This window comes from Schistocerca nitens, chromosome 2 (assembly GCF_023898315.1).
Source record: "Schistocerca nitens isolate TAMUIC-IGC-003100 chromosome 2, iqSchNite1.1, whole genome shotgun sequence".
Taxonomy (NCBI): domain Eukaryota; kingdom Metazoa; phylum Arthropoda; class Insecta; order Orthoptera; family Acrididae; genus Schistocerca; species Schistocerca nitens.
In genome coordinates this window covers 1,110,320,322-1,110,337,077 of record NC_064615.1, presented here as the reverse complement: position 1 = coordinate 1,110,337,077, position 16,756 = coordinate 1,110,320,322, and positions in this window count along the sequence as shown.

Here is a 16,756-nt window from a genome sequence, read left to right as displayed (position 1 = left end):
CCTGATGCGCTGATGCAGCCCTGGATAATGACGTATTGTATCACAGCCGTCCACAATACGAGCACGAAGAGTCTCTACATTTGGTACCGGGGTTGCGTAGACAAGAGCTTTCAAATGCCCCCATAAATGAAAGTCAAGAGGGTTGAGGTCAGGAGAGCGTGGAGGCCATGAAATTGGTCCGCCTCTACCAACCCATCGGTCACCGAATCTGTTGTTGAGAAGCATACGAACACTTCGACTGAAATGTGCAGGAGCTCCATCGTGCATGTACCACATGTTGTGTCGTACTTTTAAAGGTACATGTTCTAGCAGCACAGGTAGAGTATCCCGTATGAAATCATGGCGGTGAATCGAGGAAGTACAGTACATACTGACGAAACTAAAATGAGCTCTAACATGGAAATTAAGCGTTTCCGGACACAAGTCCACAGAACATCTTTTCTTTATTTGTGTGTGAGGAATGTTTCCTGAAAGTTTGGCCGTAACTTTTTTTAACACCCTGTATAGATATATAAATATATATATATATATATATATGTGTGTGTATGTGTGTGTGTGAATCAGCAATAGTTTGTAGGTGTCAGACACTTTATTAACAACAAAACTCCCCTGGGCAAATCTAACCGTTATGCACTACGAAATGCTGGCAGTGGGCGAGCCACGTTGGCTAGTGCAAATCTGTCTAGCTCAGGGCAGACTGACTCTCAAAGAATACGATTCTTTGAAATAGCTTGCGTTCTGTTTGTGAAATATCTTTATCTTGCTGTCGGTAGTTCATTCACCGAATAAGCTGTACCTGACATGATCTAATATCCGTTGAAAAACTGATTTTTGTGAGGGTGTGCTAAGGACAACTTGTGATTCATGTTACTTTAGGTGATGTCATTATGGGGAATTTTGTGTATATGAGGCACAATAATAGCCCAAGCGATAAATCTTATATGTTTTATTTCAAATCCATACCAATGGTAGATTCAGTTAAATGAAGCACAGTTTTTGTGAGTCAACATGCGGTAGTTACTAAAGAAGTCTTTTAGGAAGCCTTGAGTGGAAGTAACAAGTTAAATACTCTCGTGACCAATTCAATTTATATTTCATTCAGAACTAGTTGCCCATAATGAATATTCAGAAAAACGATACTTTTTGTTTTATTAAGCTATTTTTTTGAGAGGGCAGCTGCATAAATTTGATTACACTTTTTGTGGTATTACAAGCTCGCCACAGATACATCATCATATTATGTATTAACGCACAACTACGACTTCTATCTTACTAATCAGAGGAAAGCTAGATCCTAGGAACATTCAGTCTGATTTCAGTAAAAGGAAAAGTTAACCAGCAGTAAATATTTTGAATCGCTCCCTTTGTCAGAAAAGTTCTAGGACAAGGTCTTTTCTTTCTGAGATTGCAATACTAAAAAGGACAAGTGTTATTTTTATGTTACCTGGCATGTGTCCATTCGTGAAATGACCTTGGCCCTGTTACCGTGCAAATTAACGATGTAATAGTGGTGTGCTTAGCAACACACTGTTTGGGTTTTTGGCACATTATTTACGCTGACACGATGGATACTAATGGTGAGCAAAGAGTGAATGTAAAGTTCTGCATCAAGCTCGGGAAAACCTCTAGTGAAACTTGGGTAATAAATGCGGGTGAGGCACTTTCAAGAACACGAAGGGTTTCGTGAAGACAGAGATTCGAATGAACACGAACACGACCTGGTCGCCCGTCTGCAGCACATACCGATGCAAACGTGGAGCGTATAAGGCTTTTATTGCAAGCGACTTGCAACTGTGCGTGTGATATCAGAAGAACTCAATTTGAATCTTGATGTGTGTCTTAAGATTTTATGCGAAGATTTAAGCAAACGGAAAATTATTGCAGTACTCGTCCCTCACACACTAACAGACCAACAGAAAGAGGAAAGAGAAGAGTTTGCGCTGAACTACTGGATAGAGTTATTCCACATTTGTGTCAAAGATTATTGTTAGTGCTTAAGGTTGGTCTACCGTTAACACCCTCACATGAAGCGTCAAGTTCTGAATGGAGGAAGCCGGCCGGAGTGGCCGAGCGGTTCTAGGCGCTACAGTCTGGAACCGCGCGACCGCTACGGTCGCAGGTTCGAATCCTGCCTCGGGCATGGATGTGTGTGATGTCCTGAGGTTAATTAGGTTTAAGTAGTTCTAAGTTCTAGGGGACTGATGACCTCAGAAGTTAAGTCCCATAGTGCTCAGAGCCATTTGAACCATTTTTTTTTTTTTGAATGAAGGAATTTTCAGGATCATGAGCCTCGAAAATTATCAAACGACAATCTTCGAGAAGAAAGACAATGTCGAACGCTTTCTTTGATACTAAACGATTAGTTCGCCACGGGTATGTCCTCCAGGTCAAACAGTGAACCAAACTGCTTACATCGAAGTCTTGAAAGGTTTGCGACAATCAAATCGACATCGCCGCCCTAATATGCGGCATTCACAAGACTGCTTCTTACTGCACGATAATGTAAGACCCCTTAATGCTTCATCTGTTATCGAGTATCTGGTCAGTCATTCTATTACTGACATCCCACATCCACCAAATGGGCTGTGAGAAATGATCTTACAAGCACCACAGTTGAAACTTTCCCTGCTTGCCTCTAAGACCTCCAGCAACGTTGGCTACTGTGTGTAGGTAGCCAAGGGGACTACTTTGTGGGAGCTAGGATCAAGACTTGGTAAGCGCAGATTTCTATTCTTTAAAAAAAACCTTTCCTGAAGTTTTTCTGACTAACGGACTATTTCAGACATCAAATTCGGAGTCCATTGCACTTTTTTAGTGTCAGAGTCTGAGAATCGTCAGTGAGAGTAGATTCGTTTTCGCAGGGAGGGCAAACTTAATGCAGGACATAACCAACACCAACCGTTGCACTATAAAGTACAAGAAAAATATTGACTATACAGAAATCATACTTATCTAATAGCATGAAAACAACATTTAATTGCGAGACAAATCTTTGTTTCAGTGAATATAAAAATATATCAGCCCAACGATTGTTCTTCTGGATAAGATTCTCCAACCTTCAAAATATTTTAAATGTCTCTAATTATAATTAACGTCTGCACATAATGTGTGTTGAGAAACACTCTTCAAATAATGTGTGCCTTGGTCCTCATTACAGGTAATTTTTTAATAGACAGTCAATTCTCAGATCTAATTCTATAACAACGGTAGGCCGCTAAACAGTCACTTTTCACAACACCATCCATGTTACTGTTGACGGTCATACTCTTTCCTCAATCAAAATAAAGCCGATAACTATTCAATGTACTCAGCCTCGGCAAATTCACTGTACGCTAGCGTTTTGTGATGACTGCTAGTTCTTCTCATACTTCTGATGGCTTGATTTTTCTTTTCTCCTGCATCGATTCATTATCAGATTTTATAGTCTTGAATCGCCTTTTTTGATATTTTTTTCTTGCTATCTTTTTGCTTGAAATCTTCTTGTCTTGTCGTCTTGTCTTGCATTGATAACATTAGAATCTGTGTCTATTCTTAAAACTCCCTTGTCTCTGTATGGTCAAACTGCATTCTTCTCCTCGTTAGGATAATTCCAAGCTCTACATAAAATCTTGTGACTTTCATCACAAAGAAACTCCCTAACGTTCCTCGAAATTATCACTCTTTCTCACTGGTTAAATTTCTTGTCCTGTCTGTTCGTCAGTAAGTTACGAGCCCCATCATCGACTGACTCCTATCATTTCTCGATTCCTCCTTAACAAAATTTTGCATAAATAAAAGTTTTCCTGCTAGACGAAAGCGGTCTCTATACGTGTAAACTGCATACAAACCAAAGCGCTTGTAACATTAGAATATCAAAAATACTTCATCTTTCATTTACACTTAAATACAAAATTTAAAAAATAACTTGTGGTACAACTTATATCACATAATCATTAGACATTTAATGACTCACTGAAAATGCACTTCGCTATTTGTAGGAGAAAATGTCCATTACAGTATCACCACGGCATAAGGAAAGAAGCAATCAGTGGGCATTTGTAGTTAACAGAGGAGACATTAGGCAAACAGAAAAAACACATTCCCAATTGACTGGCAAATATTTCTTTACTAACTGCCTTGCTTCTTGAATGTCTTCTACACAAGAAGACTCTATTTGATGATTTCTGTAAGGGATGTCTGCCACGATAACTGTTTGCTACCTTACTATACTCACAGTCACTGTCAGGGTTTCAAGTGACTGTTTCAGTTTGTTCCTGTAAACATCACACGTATCACCAAGTATTGGAATCTACTGATTTTTTTGATTCATTACGTTTCATTAAAATTTCGTGCATACAGCAACCAGGATTTGCTTGTAATGTTTGTAAAATTGTGTCATTCCCTTTGCGTGGTTGTCTGAACATAAGATTCATTACGTTTCATTAAAATTTCGCGCATACAGCAACCAGGATTTGCTTGTAATGTTTGTAAAATTGTGTCATTCCATTTGTGTGGTTGTCTGAACATAAGATCTTAGTTTTATTATGATTCGTAACAGGAAGTTTTGTTTCGGTTCCAATATTATTTCTAATTGCAGGCACTTTTTCTTTAGTTGGTTGCTGAAACACATTTCAGTGTAAGACAAATAGTCAGTCTCATGACATAATTGCAGCTATTGGCTTTTTTCTGAGGTAGGGTATTAATATTTACTGTGGCTTAGAGACCGATTTCTTGTGATATTTGTTCTTTTATTTTGTTACTGAGGGTGACTATACAGTGCGAAGAGTCAAAAGCGCTTGTTATTCGTTGAATTACTCAAGAATAGCATTAAACTTGAATCGATGAATGACTTACAAAAGCATATAATTACCGTACTTTTTCTTATACCTTCAAACACTTACGGACCGACGAAACGGACGACTCCCTACAATTTTATCTTATCTAGCGTATTTATTTCTGTTTTCCATTCGACGTGGAAAATATTTCTTACAGCACATAGCTATGTAGTCTGTGTCTTGCTAGCTTAGTAGTTTGTATGCTGGATTAGTTTCGCATCAGGAATTTGTTAGTACCGAAATAGTTTTTACATTCACTGTATGCATTCTGTGTATTTCGAGTAGCAAAAGTGAGACGTGTCATTAGTCTACCAACAAACCAATAGTTCAAAGAACGTTCATTGCAGTCTTTCTCTAAATTTTATGTACTATTTTTATTTCAGCGACAGAGATACTTTTGTGAACTTTGCGCTATGGTCCGTTCATACGTTCCACCGCAGTTTGGACGAAACATATCTGTTCAAGTGGCATTGGCCTTTGCATCTCTCAATTAGGCTCTATTAGGTTGCCAATTCGGATGTCATATATGCTGTTGTGTCGACAGAGGTGCCGACACAGTGTGTTTGAGGGGGCCGAAATGCACGCTATAAGCGCACGAAGGATGGCGTGAGGTCTGAAACAAGATACGTAATGAATGCTATAAAGAAAAGTACGTAGCTGCGGAAATACTTAACTTTATTCCATCCTTGTGGTACATCGCTCTTGACGAATCAAGTGAGACTCTTAAGATACATGCAATGTTACAAATGGCGCCTTGCTAGGTCGTAGCCATGGACTTAGCTGAAGGCTATTCTAACTGTCTCTCGGCAAATGAGAGAAAGGCTTCGTCAGTGTAGTCGCTAGCAAAGTCGTCGTACAACTGGGGCGAGTGCTAGTAAGTCTCTCGAGACCTGCCGTGTGGTGGCGCTCGATCTGCGATCCTGACAGTGGCGACACGCGGGTCCGACATGTACTAATGGACCGCGGCCGATTTAAAGCTACCACTTAGCAAGTGTGGTGTCTGGCGGTGACACCACATATGCCAAGCGACATTAGCTTTACTCCGAAGGTTCTGATGGCATTCAATTGATGCTGTATCTGTAGTGTGAAGATAGCAGAACAGGTTTACGAAAATGACCTCACTCAAAGTTATGAATAAGGTGAGATCAGTGCAGCTGGCGTACACAACGAATAACAAAGATCAAGCAGAGCCAGGATTAACAGATCTAAAATCATTTTGTGCCGACCTATGACCCAGTTCTGCACTAGGTGATATCCATAGGTGCATACACAGGATAAAATCACAATTTTGGTATGAGCTTGGCAAGATGCAGCACAATTAATCAAACTGACGTTAAAGAGCCAACACTTTCCATGTCTATAGGGGATAAGTATTGTACTTTTACATTAATGCGTATGTATTATGCACACTGAACCATACAGCTATCCATAGCTGAAAATAATGGGAGACAAACCTCTTCCCTGAGAGCTTGCCATTTATTAACAGTTTAACTTGTTCTAACTGCCTTTCCTGAAGTAACTAACCCGCGTATCAACGGAAAACGGAGGTGAGAAATTCGTGTAGAGCATGTATACAATATTCCCAAACAAACTACGAGTACAAAGGTATGGTACTCTTTGAAGGCGTAAGGAGCATCACAGAAAATATATTACAAATGTCCCAAAGATGAGACTGAAGGCGCCGATTTATATCGGTACGAACGCGCAGTCTTCAGATATGTACGCATCTGCTACATAGAAGTAAACTTCGTAGGAGAAAGTAGATTACGAGAGTTCTTCGCAAAGTTCCATCAATGTTTTATCCAACGGACTCTTAAACATCTTATGGCATGTATATACCCCCATATAAGTTGTTCACAAGTGTGGACAAATTTCCAGGCCATGATTTTACCCATAGTCATTGGAGATATTGTGTTACACCTCATTACACACACTCATCGAACCCACTCTAAATACTATAAAAGTAAATTGAGCTTCTCAGCATCATATGAAGTGTGTCATTGTGAAGTGAATGTGGTATTCTAAACTAAGCTAAAATATCCGAAATTGTCGGAGGTACATGTTTACCCTATTTATGACACTGTACTGAGGTTTTCAAGTGCCTTAGACTGTCTTGTACGCACATCGTAGTGGTTGGTGGTAATACAGCTGCATTTGGTGATCAATTACAAATAAATATATATATATATATATATATATATATATATATATATACCCTTCCATTTTCACATTCGCCTGAAGTACAAGTCGAATAGATGTTGTATATTATTTCTCTGAATACTATTTCTCTGAATGGCATCGGGCTGTCTACGAAATGAGAAGTGTACTATACCCACGTCTACAAGATTACATAAAATGGCCCAACCGTGAGGTGACATTGTATTTGGTACTGTGGACGTGGGGCTTACGTGTTTGGCATTCGGTTGACAGCCAGAAGTGTTGTTTTATTATAAATAGCTATCTTTGATTGGTTTCCAGAATGCAAAGCGTCTATTATTGATTGCTATTAAATACAGGAAAATTAACTTCTTAGGAAGTATCTTCGTGAACTATCATTTTAGAGTAACACACTTAAAGAACTAGACAACAGTTGACGAAAAACAAAAGATTTATTTTTTGTTTATAAATGTGCCAAAGAATGGTAATGAAAATTCAAAAGTAAACAAAAATGAACTCGAACACAAGAACAAGGAACAAAACTGAACAAATAACTCGAAGAGAACAAAAAACTCGAAACAAACAAGAACTATTGGAACAAATAAATCTTTTCTTCAGTTGCTGGAAGCAGCAACCGAAGCATGGGTGCTGAGATCCTCGGCTGCCTCCTCCTCCACTTCTTTACGAGGTTTCTCCTTATCAGCAGCGTCCACCTAGGCAAACAGCACAGCTATAGTTGCGACAAAATCAGTAATCACGTAGCACATACATAAATAATAGTAGCAAAGCATACCCAGACACTGTGACGAACAAAGAGTTAATACGGAATACCGTTCTTGTTATTACCCGGGTAGTGCAAAGAAGAGAAAAAAGAAAAAGGAGCTTTAACGATATTTATAACAGCTGATAGCTAATAAATAAGACACTTTTACATGTCCTCTCCGGTCTGTGACAATTTATAAACTAGTAAGCTGAGGTATTTAGCAAACGATGTTGTGGCACAGTGAATGCAGCCATAGGCCGCCTTTAGAGGCAATCTAACTGTCACAGAGCACCGGACAAAATATAACATGGTGCGTCTAAGTGCTGATAAGAAACGCTTAGTCCTGTTCTCTACAAGAAGACCAGACCTGAGGGGCAGACTACAAATCAATAACAGACAGATACGGGGGACTAACCACGTCAAATACCTAGGTGTATTATTAGACAATAAATTTATATTCAACTTACACATACAAGTTAAGAAAGAGAAGACGATCAGACTATTTGATGCCCTACATCCCTTACTAGACAGCGAAAACGTGAAAGTCAATACAAAAATAAGACGTTATAAGGCACTCACGATTAAGGCCATGACATACAGAAGTTCGTTTTGGGGCACAGTACTCGAGACAAATATAAAATCTTTTCAAGTCATATGAAAGAGATCCTTAAGACTCATTTTCAAATAACTCCGATGGTCTGGAGCCAGAGACCTACATAATGATCTTAATGAAGTCATGATAGGTTAGTTGGTTGAACAAAACAGCATGAAACTGCTTGAGAAGATTGAAAATCTTAGACCAGCCTCACAACATTTATAACATACGAGCACAGTCAATCGCCAAAGATGGCCTCATGTACGAGTTCCACGAGCAATGATAGAAGCTTTCGAGTTGTAGCAGCAGAGTATAATCAAATCCAGGACAGGAGCACAACGTCCTGTTAGCGTCAGAGAAGCGCTAAAATGATACTAAGAAGTCCAGCCTTCAGAGAATACAGTACGGCTGCTAACCGTTAAAAATATGAAAGAGAACTAAATTGTTTACAAACAGGAGTCTTCGTCTGTCGCACAATGTTCAATGGAGTACCGCTGAAGATCTCTCTATTAGCAACGGGAATTTAACTAGATACACACTGATACGATTTCTGGCAGGTTATTAATTAAGTTGTCCTTTCAATGTAATTCATTGCTTGTAAGTCAGTCTGATGTCGATGTTGTTACTGTTATCGAATTATCTGTTCTGAATTTGTTGATGTTAATCTAAAACGGATAGTTCAACTGCTTGCGAGCAGTCTTGTAACTGGGAATTACCCTACTCGGTGGTTTACTGTTATTTAGTGAAGAACTGTGTGTCAGTTATAAGCATCGTTTGATTTCAACTGTTACGAGTCCTCCAAAATTACCCATTTCTTCTCCTTCCCCTAGTGCACATTTGCTTATACAGTGCATTTTGCGGTTTCTGGACACCCAACATAAAGTAAATACGGAAATATGTGATATTGTGCTGGGCGTCAGGGTATGAGGGAATCTGTTGCAATGAAATGATGGAATAGCAAACGAAAAGACAACACACTGCCTGCCGGTGCGTAGTTTAAAGTGTCACTGTACGCAGCTGCCTCACTCCTAAGCTACAGAGCCCCGTGTCACTGGGAGGAGGACCAGCTGGGTGAGGCTGGTGAAGCCTGATACCTGGCTGAGGCGTGCCTCATTCCAGCCAGCGAGACGAAGGCACTTTCCTCTGATACACGCATTCCTGCTAAAGGGAGCTAATATGATCAGTGAGGTGGGGTTTGTTGTGTGGGTACTTCCAACAGCTGAAAGCAAAAGGAAATTTCTCAGAAGATGATTTATTTATGAACAAGAAAATAGGAATGCGGCCGAACAACTTAGAAGCCAGATGAACATGAGTAGCCAGATAAACATGAGTCCTACACCCACATGATGTTAGTATGATAGGCCACTAGCTTGTAGATCATTAGAAGGTGGAAATAAATAAAGTTTAATTAGAAAAAAATATTCATTGCATGAAAGGAGAGAAAAAGTAATTGTGATGCAAGGCAGGAATTCGAGAGCAGGACAATATAAAATATAACAGAGCACCATGAGCTATGGGAAAGTAATTATAGAGAAAGGCGCCTGGAAAAATGTGCACAGAAATCAGTTGAATTTGTATTTTTTTAAAGTATGGAAGCAGGCTACGTATCTTTTAGAAACCTGAAGATACTAGAAGACTTCAGAAGACTATCGAGTGTTTCAAAGGGAGCTTTAGGCAACAGCTGATTCAGAAAAGGAGGTTTATTGCAAAAGATGAGGAACGGTTGGTTTGGAGAGAAGTGATAATGAGAGCTGCATAGAATCAAATGGAGGAAAAGACAACTCATCAGTAACGAATTTTATTCACGAAAGAAGAAAATACCTAAATACAGAAAATTAAACCAGCAGATGTGAATAAACAAGTTTAAAAATAATGGAAAAGAAACTCTAAACTTGACTGTGCGAATAATAGACGCCCCACACAGGAAAATTTAAGAAAACTTTGGAGAAAACTCAACCACATAAATCAATACCTAGGGCTCAGATAGCAAGACAGTATGAAGCAAGAAAGGAATTACTGAAACTGGGATACAGTGTACGGACAGGTTCAACAAAGAATACCAGCTTGAAGTAATTATTATCGAAAGGAAAGAGGAGTTAGACGAGGGTAAGATGAACACATTATACTGTGAAAGGAATTTCACAGACCACTGAAAGACATATGTCGAAGAAGGACACCTAGAGTAGACAAAACTTCTTTACTGTTATTGGGAGCATTGTGAGAAGCAAGAAAAAAAAAAAAAGAGTTCACCAGACATATAACACGTGCAAGGTTGGATACATGCTCTCAGTCATCAAAAACATGTAATGACCCCACTTCGAAAGTGGGAAAATTCCAAAGGAGTGTGAATGTTAATGGAATGGTTGGAAGAGAACTAACACGAAATTATGATTAGACTGGCAAAAGATGAGTTTAGGTTCAAGAGGGATGCAGAGATGCACGAACCATTACTGACTCAATTGTACGACTTGGGAGATACACTGAAGCAAAGCAAACGGACGTTCATACCTGCTGCATTTCTGAAGGTAACAAGGATGAAATGCGAGTCACGAATTAGACAGTCTTTTAGCCTATTCCACGTGGACATTCAGCAAGCAATACAGAAAGGAAACTGAAACTTGGAATGGAGATTTAAGTTCTGGGAGAAAAAAATAAAACTTTTAGTTTAGTCGACGACAATGCAATTATATCAGAGACGGTACTTTACTTGAATTATCAGCTGAACGAAATGTGTAACGTATTGAAAATATGTTGTTAAAAGCTGAATGTTAAGAAAGTGAAAGTAAGGTAGTAAAATGCAGTAGAATAAAATCGAAATTGTGAGCTACAGAGGGAGATGGATTAGGAAATCACATTGAAAGTATCAAAAGAGTTTTGCTACTTCGGTGGAAAAATAGCAGATGGATGCTGAAGTGCAGAAGATGTAAAACTGAGAACGCCAATAACAAAATTTTTTAACATAAAATTCACATTTAAGTGTCACATGGTCTTTTCTGATGGTATTTGTCTGCAGTCTGGCCTTGTACATGAATGAAACGCGAACCGTAAGCAGTTCAGGGCATAAAAGAGCAGATGGTTTTGAAGGGAAGTGTTCCAGGAGAGTGCTGAAAACGAAGTCGACCTAGGGCGTGGCTTACATTGGGCAATTCAATCGAGCCGGGGAGAAAAATATTTTTATGACAGAAAGTGAATAAAAGATGGAATCTGTTGATAGCATGCATCATGAAGCCTCAGGAGGTTACCAGGTTGGTGAAAAAGGACTGAGTGAGTGTGTGTTGTCGTGGAACGTCGGATGTTTGTAAAATTCTGCTGATAGATGAAGACTTGAACATGTAAATTGGACTCACATGAATGACGCTTGCCATAGTTATGAAGAAACCAGGAGGCTCTCACTCGATGGACTACTGTGGCGAGCTGCATAAAGCCATTCTTGAGACAGAAGACAACAAGAGCAACGGTTGTGCCTCGGGTTGATATTCTAATAGTTGGCTGTTCCGTACCTCCTAAGGGTTATAGCTGTACTGATGCTATTTACAGCAAAATAGTGGATGAGGCTAAACAGACGTATCCTTACACGAAAAATATATATATTCTGGTAGCAGTGGCGACTGAACTTACGGAACATAGGAGTTGTTTTTGTACCTTCACATGCAGTAGCTTTATTAATCTTCTGACATTCAACACACTTGATCATACCATTCTCCTTTAAATTCATCGTTGTTAATTCTTGTTGTCATATCACATGATAAAACGTTCACCGTTATTTTGTGTGTTAGGTTATCCGCATTCTTTGGTGTAACATTCAGTGAATTATCTCTCTGTCACAGCAGGAAAGTCTGAGAGAAAAGAAACTGAAGTTGCAGAAAGGCTCAGTACCATTGTTCGTCATAAAAATTTCAATCAACCTTACATCTGTGCCCGACATGTCCTTAGATGTAACTTTGGATGAAACGAAAGTCCTCGTTACCAAGCTTACTGCATTAATGTCATAATTCCGTCGGTTTCTAAAGTCTGCGTTACATGGGACGTCAAATTCTCATGGGTATCAGTCACTGGAGTGTTGTAATTGTTTTTGACTGCTTTATCGATGACAATCTACTTCATAGCATAGTCATCTGTGGTATTCAGGCGACATCTCATTCTGCCTCCCGGTTTGATATCCTATTACACTGGCATACCCTACTATGGCGTCCAGTTCAGCTAATAGTTTTCCTTACGTCGCTTAGACATGTGAGTATATCGCAATCTTTTCCTTTGATAGTGATACATCTTCGCTTTAATATTTCTGTTTGGTGCGTAATCGAGCAGACGAACCTATGCTACTGCGGTCAATGTTTACATTACTGTCCAGCAAGTGGGTAATTTCCTCTGTTCTTTCCAGTAAATAGCTAAGGATGTAATCTCGTTGAAGCAAGAGGTACTTGAGATCACTTGAAACTAGTGGAAAAGTTCATCTCTGAAGGAGTCGACTTCGGCGAAGTCTTACATCTCTGGAAGAAACAAGCCAGATACAGACGATATTCCAAAGAAAACTACAACGTGGCGAAGGTGTGAGTTGGCTAAGACACAGTACTCGAAATCAGTACGTGCCCTTTTAAATGTTCAACGACTATCCAGATTTAGACTGTTCACGTTTCCATAAATTACGTAAAACATTAATCGTCATAGTTGCGTTGAATGTGAGTCAGTGGATTTGAGTATTCGTCATTTCCCAATTAGAAATCACGCTACGTAAATAACGTATTTGTCGCGGAATAAAAGTTAACTGCTTATCTTACACCATTACCCCGAACCCGCCATGTAGACGGAAGGACGTGACTCCAGTCAGCAGTGACATACCGTCACTTGTGATTCGCTATAACTATGGTCTACAACTGGCACGACTCAAGTAGTTGCAGGGTGCCACGTAACAGTACCGAACACGTGACAATTTTACAGTGGAAGCTGTGATAAACCTTTTGCATTTCCTTTGTTTTCGTCTTCTTTAAAGGCAAAGAGAGAAGATGAAGCGGTAGCCCATCATAGAGCCTATGCCTGCCGTAATGTATTTTTGACTTTTAGTTGTTAAAAAACACAGGATTTTTTCTGGTACCAGTAGGAGGAAGGGAGGATTCGCGCTCAGCTAGTGAACGAGTGGGAAGCACGCCATTTTTAGCGAGTAATTATAGACCACCATTTTGGGGTCGCTATGAATAAGTGAGGAGTATGTATTTCATATGTGTACCGTTTAGAAAAATACAGTATTGTTTTATTAACAGAAAGGTCGTGTGAGTTGTTATTTCAAATAGTACAATAATTACAAGAACTGAAGCCCACCTGTGTACTTTGGAAAATTACAAAGATCCGATAAGCTTAATGGGAACACGGTCAAGACTTCAAAGGTGAACACGGCGACCAAACGTAGCATTATAAAGAATGGTAAGCACAAATTTACAGCGGAGAAAGAAACTACTTCGTCCTGCAAAATAATATGAACTAATACGAACTTATTTCCAGGCATAGCTCAGCTTGTTGTGCTTGTCATTCATGCCGAAAAATTAATCCCACTAATTCAATACATTTTAAAAAGCCACGCATTTCAACATTTTATTATCACCTATTCCATTATTTTAATATATTATAAAGCTTATAATCACAAGTCATACCATCGCGTTAGACTTTGGATTCACCTTAGTGTCTAGTAACTAAAGGACATGAGTACACTCTAAATAACCAAGTGATGTGCATGTATAGACAAACAAATTATTACAGTTTCAGTGAAACTGAATTATTTATGTAAGAGAAAGGGCTTCACCAATTGAGGGAGTCAGTAATGCGCTGTTCCTCCTCTGGGCTTTATACCAGCAGTTTTTCGACGTGGCACAGATTATTGCAGTTACTGGATGTCTTCCTGGCATCGTGGCATATTCTGCCAATCGGAGTGTTGGAGCATCAAAATCTCGAACTGGACGGAGGACCCTACGCATAACACTCCGAACACTCTGAATTGTGGAGAGATCCGACGAACTTGACGGCCGTGGTAGGATCTGACAAGCAAGAAGGGAGGCAGTATAAACACTCGTTTTGCTGAAATATAAGCCCTGGATAGCAACAAAGCGTTGCGTGGAATATCGTCGACGTACTGCAGTACTGTAAAGGTGCCGCGAATGGAATCCAAGTGGTTCCAGTTGTGAAAAGGAATGGCGCCCCAGACCGTCACTCCTGGATGTCAGACTGTATGGCGGGCGGCAGTCAGAGGATTCTCGAAACACGTCTTCTCTGGTCATCGGTGGTCAATGCGAAGAGATATTCCTGGCTGAAGACAATTCTACTCGTGTCAGAGAGATACCTAGCTGAAAACGCATCTATACGCCCCAGACACCGGTGAGACACCAATGGACCGACAACCAGAAATAATGCTTAGTGCGCTTTTTCCATTCATAGCAGGCCTCGGTTGGTTGTCATCCGTGGCAATCTTACAGCACTGCGGTGCGACGAAGGTATTCTGCACCTCGTTTTATTGCCCTTTATGACAAACCATCCTCGGATTAAATTTCAGCAAGATAATGCTTTTCCGCACAGGGCGAGAGTTTCTGCTGATTGTCATCGTTCTTGCTAAACCTTAACTTCACCAGCAAAGTCGCCGGATCTCTTTCCAATTGAAAACGTCTGGAGCATTGTGGAAGGGAACCTGCAACCAACTGAGGATTTTGACCTTCTAACCCGTCAGTTGGACAGAATGTGGCACGATATCTCAGGAGGACATCCAACAATCATGCCAATCAATGCCAAGGCCACCAACTGCCTGGAGAAGGTCCAGAGGTGTACCAACGCTTTTCTGACTTGCTCAGTTTGTTAAGATCATCCAATTTTTTTAATAGCGTAATCATTTGTTTGTCTGCACCTGTACATCACGTCTATCGATATCCTTCCCATTCTAATAATTCGTTTGTGGTGCGTCGTTCTTTTGCTTTAGAGTGTATGATAGGATTGTAAAATAGTGAATCCCTCGTTTAGTTCTTCATGTAAACGAGACAGTCGACTACATTTTACAGTCGTGAAAGGTAACCGCATTGTGAGAAGTTCGCAAAAATTATCGTCCGGCAGGGTGAGTGTTTCTGAAATACAGACAGTATGAGATGTATTTGTCTCTTCATCGCTCCAAACTGAGTGGCTATTTATTCCTGCTAGCTCTTCATTGTACTAATATCACTAACTTACCTCAGCGGGGTCCTCCTTCGGCAGATCAACGAATTCCACCTCTGCTTTCTTGCAAATAGTCTCGGCGTTCACAGTCAGTTTACAGGCGTCGTCCTCGAGCGGTGGAATATCTTCTAGCACATTGGTCACGTCGAAACGCCCAATGACGCGGACCTGTGGATAGTTTGACTTCATCATCACTGACTCAGCTGTAAAGGAAAGCGTCTAACCTACAGAGATCCTTAGACACTGACTTAACTTTCTAAAATGGGTTATACAAGATCTCCATGTGTAGGTTGTAATAAAGCTGAAGAACAGTGCTACAGATGCCTGTTAAAAAGTAAAATAGACGTAGAGAACTAAGAGGTACATGAATTTAATGGGGGGGGGGGGGAACATTTTTATGGGGCAGACTGATCAGAAAGGCTAACGTGAATACTGGTAAGGCAAGGAGGAATAGTTAATCGGGCACTTGAAAGTAAGAATTGTTAAGATATGTTCAGGTTCGAACAGGCAGTTATTGCCCATGCAGTGCTTCGTGCACACCATGACACAAAATGATCGAGCAGAAAAATGAAACTTGCTAAGAGAATGATGATCTAAAAACTTCAGACATTGTCTGTGGTCTATATGGCATGTAATGATTGTGATGGTTTTTGTTTACTAGTTACAATAGAACACATACAGACGTACAGAAACTCTAAACAAGGGAGCTTGCTAAAGAAAATGTAGAAATATATTTATTTTTTATTTCTATTCTGAATCATGTAGTAGCCGGCCAGAGTGGCCGAGCGGTTCTAGGTGCTACAGTCTGGAACCGCGCGGCCACTACGGTCGCAGGTTCGAATCGTGCCTCGGGCATGGATGTGTGTGCTGTCCTTAGGTTAGTTAGGTTTAAGTGGTTCTAAGTTCTAGGGGACTGATGACCTCAGAAGTTAAGTCCCATACTGCTCAGAGCCATTTGAACCAATCTGAATCATGTAGTAAGGTTAAGTAACACATCCAATAATCGTGATATCGTTTGGAGTTAAAAGGAAGCATATTTCTCAGTTGTACAGATAATTAATTTCATTTACAATAAAAGTGTTTAGTCAAGTATAAAACGTTCACACGTCTTTCACGTTCATGTGTCATATATTAGGACTTGTATGATTGTTCTGAAGTTGTTAAAGATTTATGTTTTAATTTACTCCAATAAAGTTACATCCGCTTCCCCCCAACAGATGTTGTTCTTCTACTTAACTGATG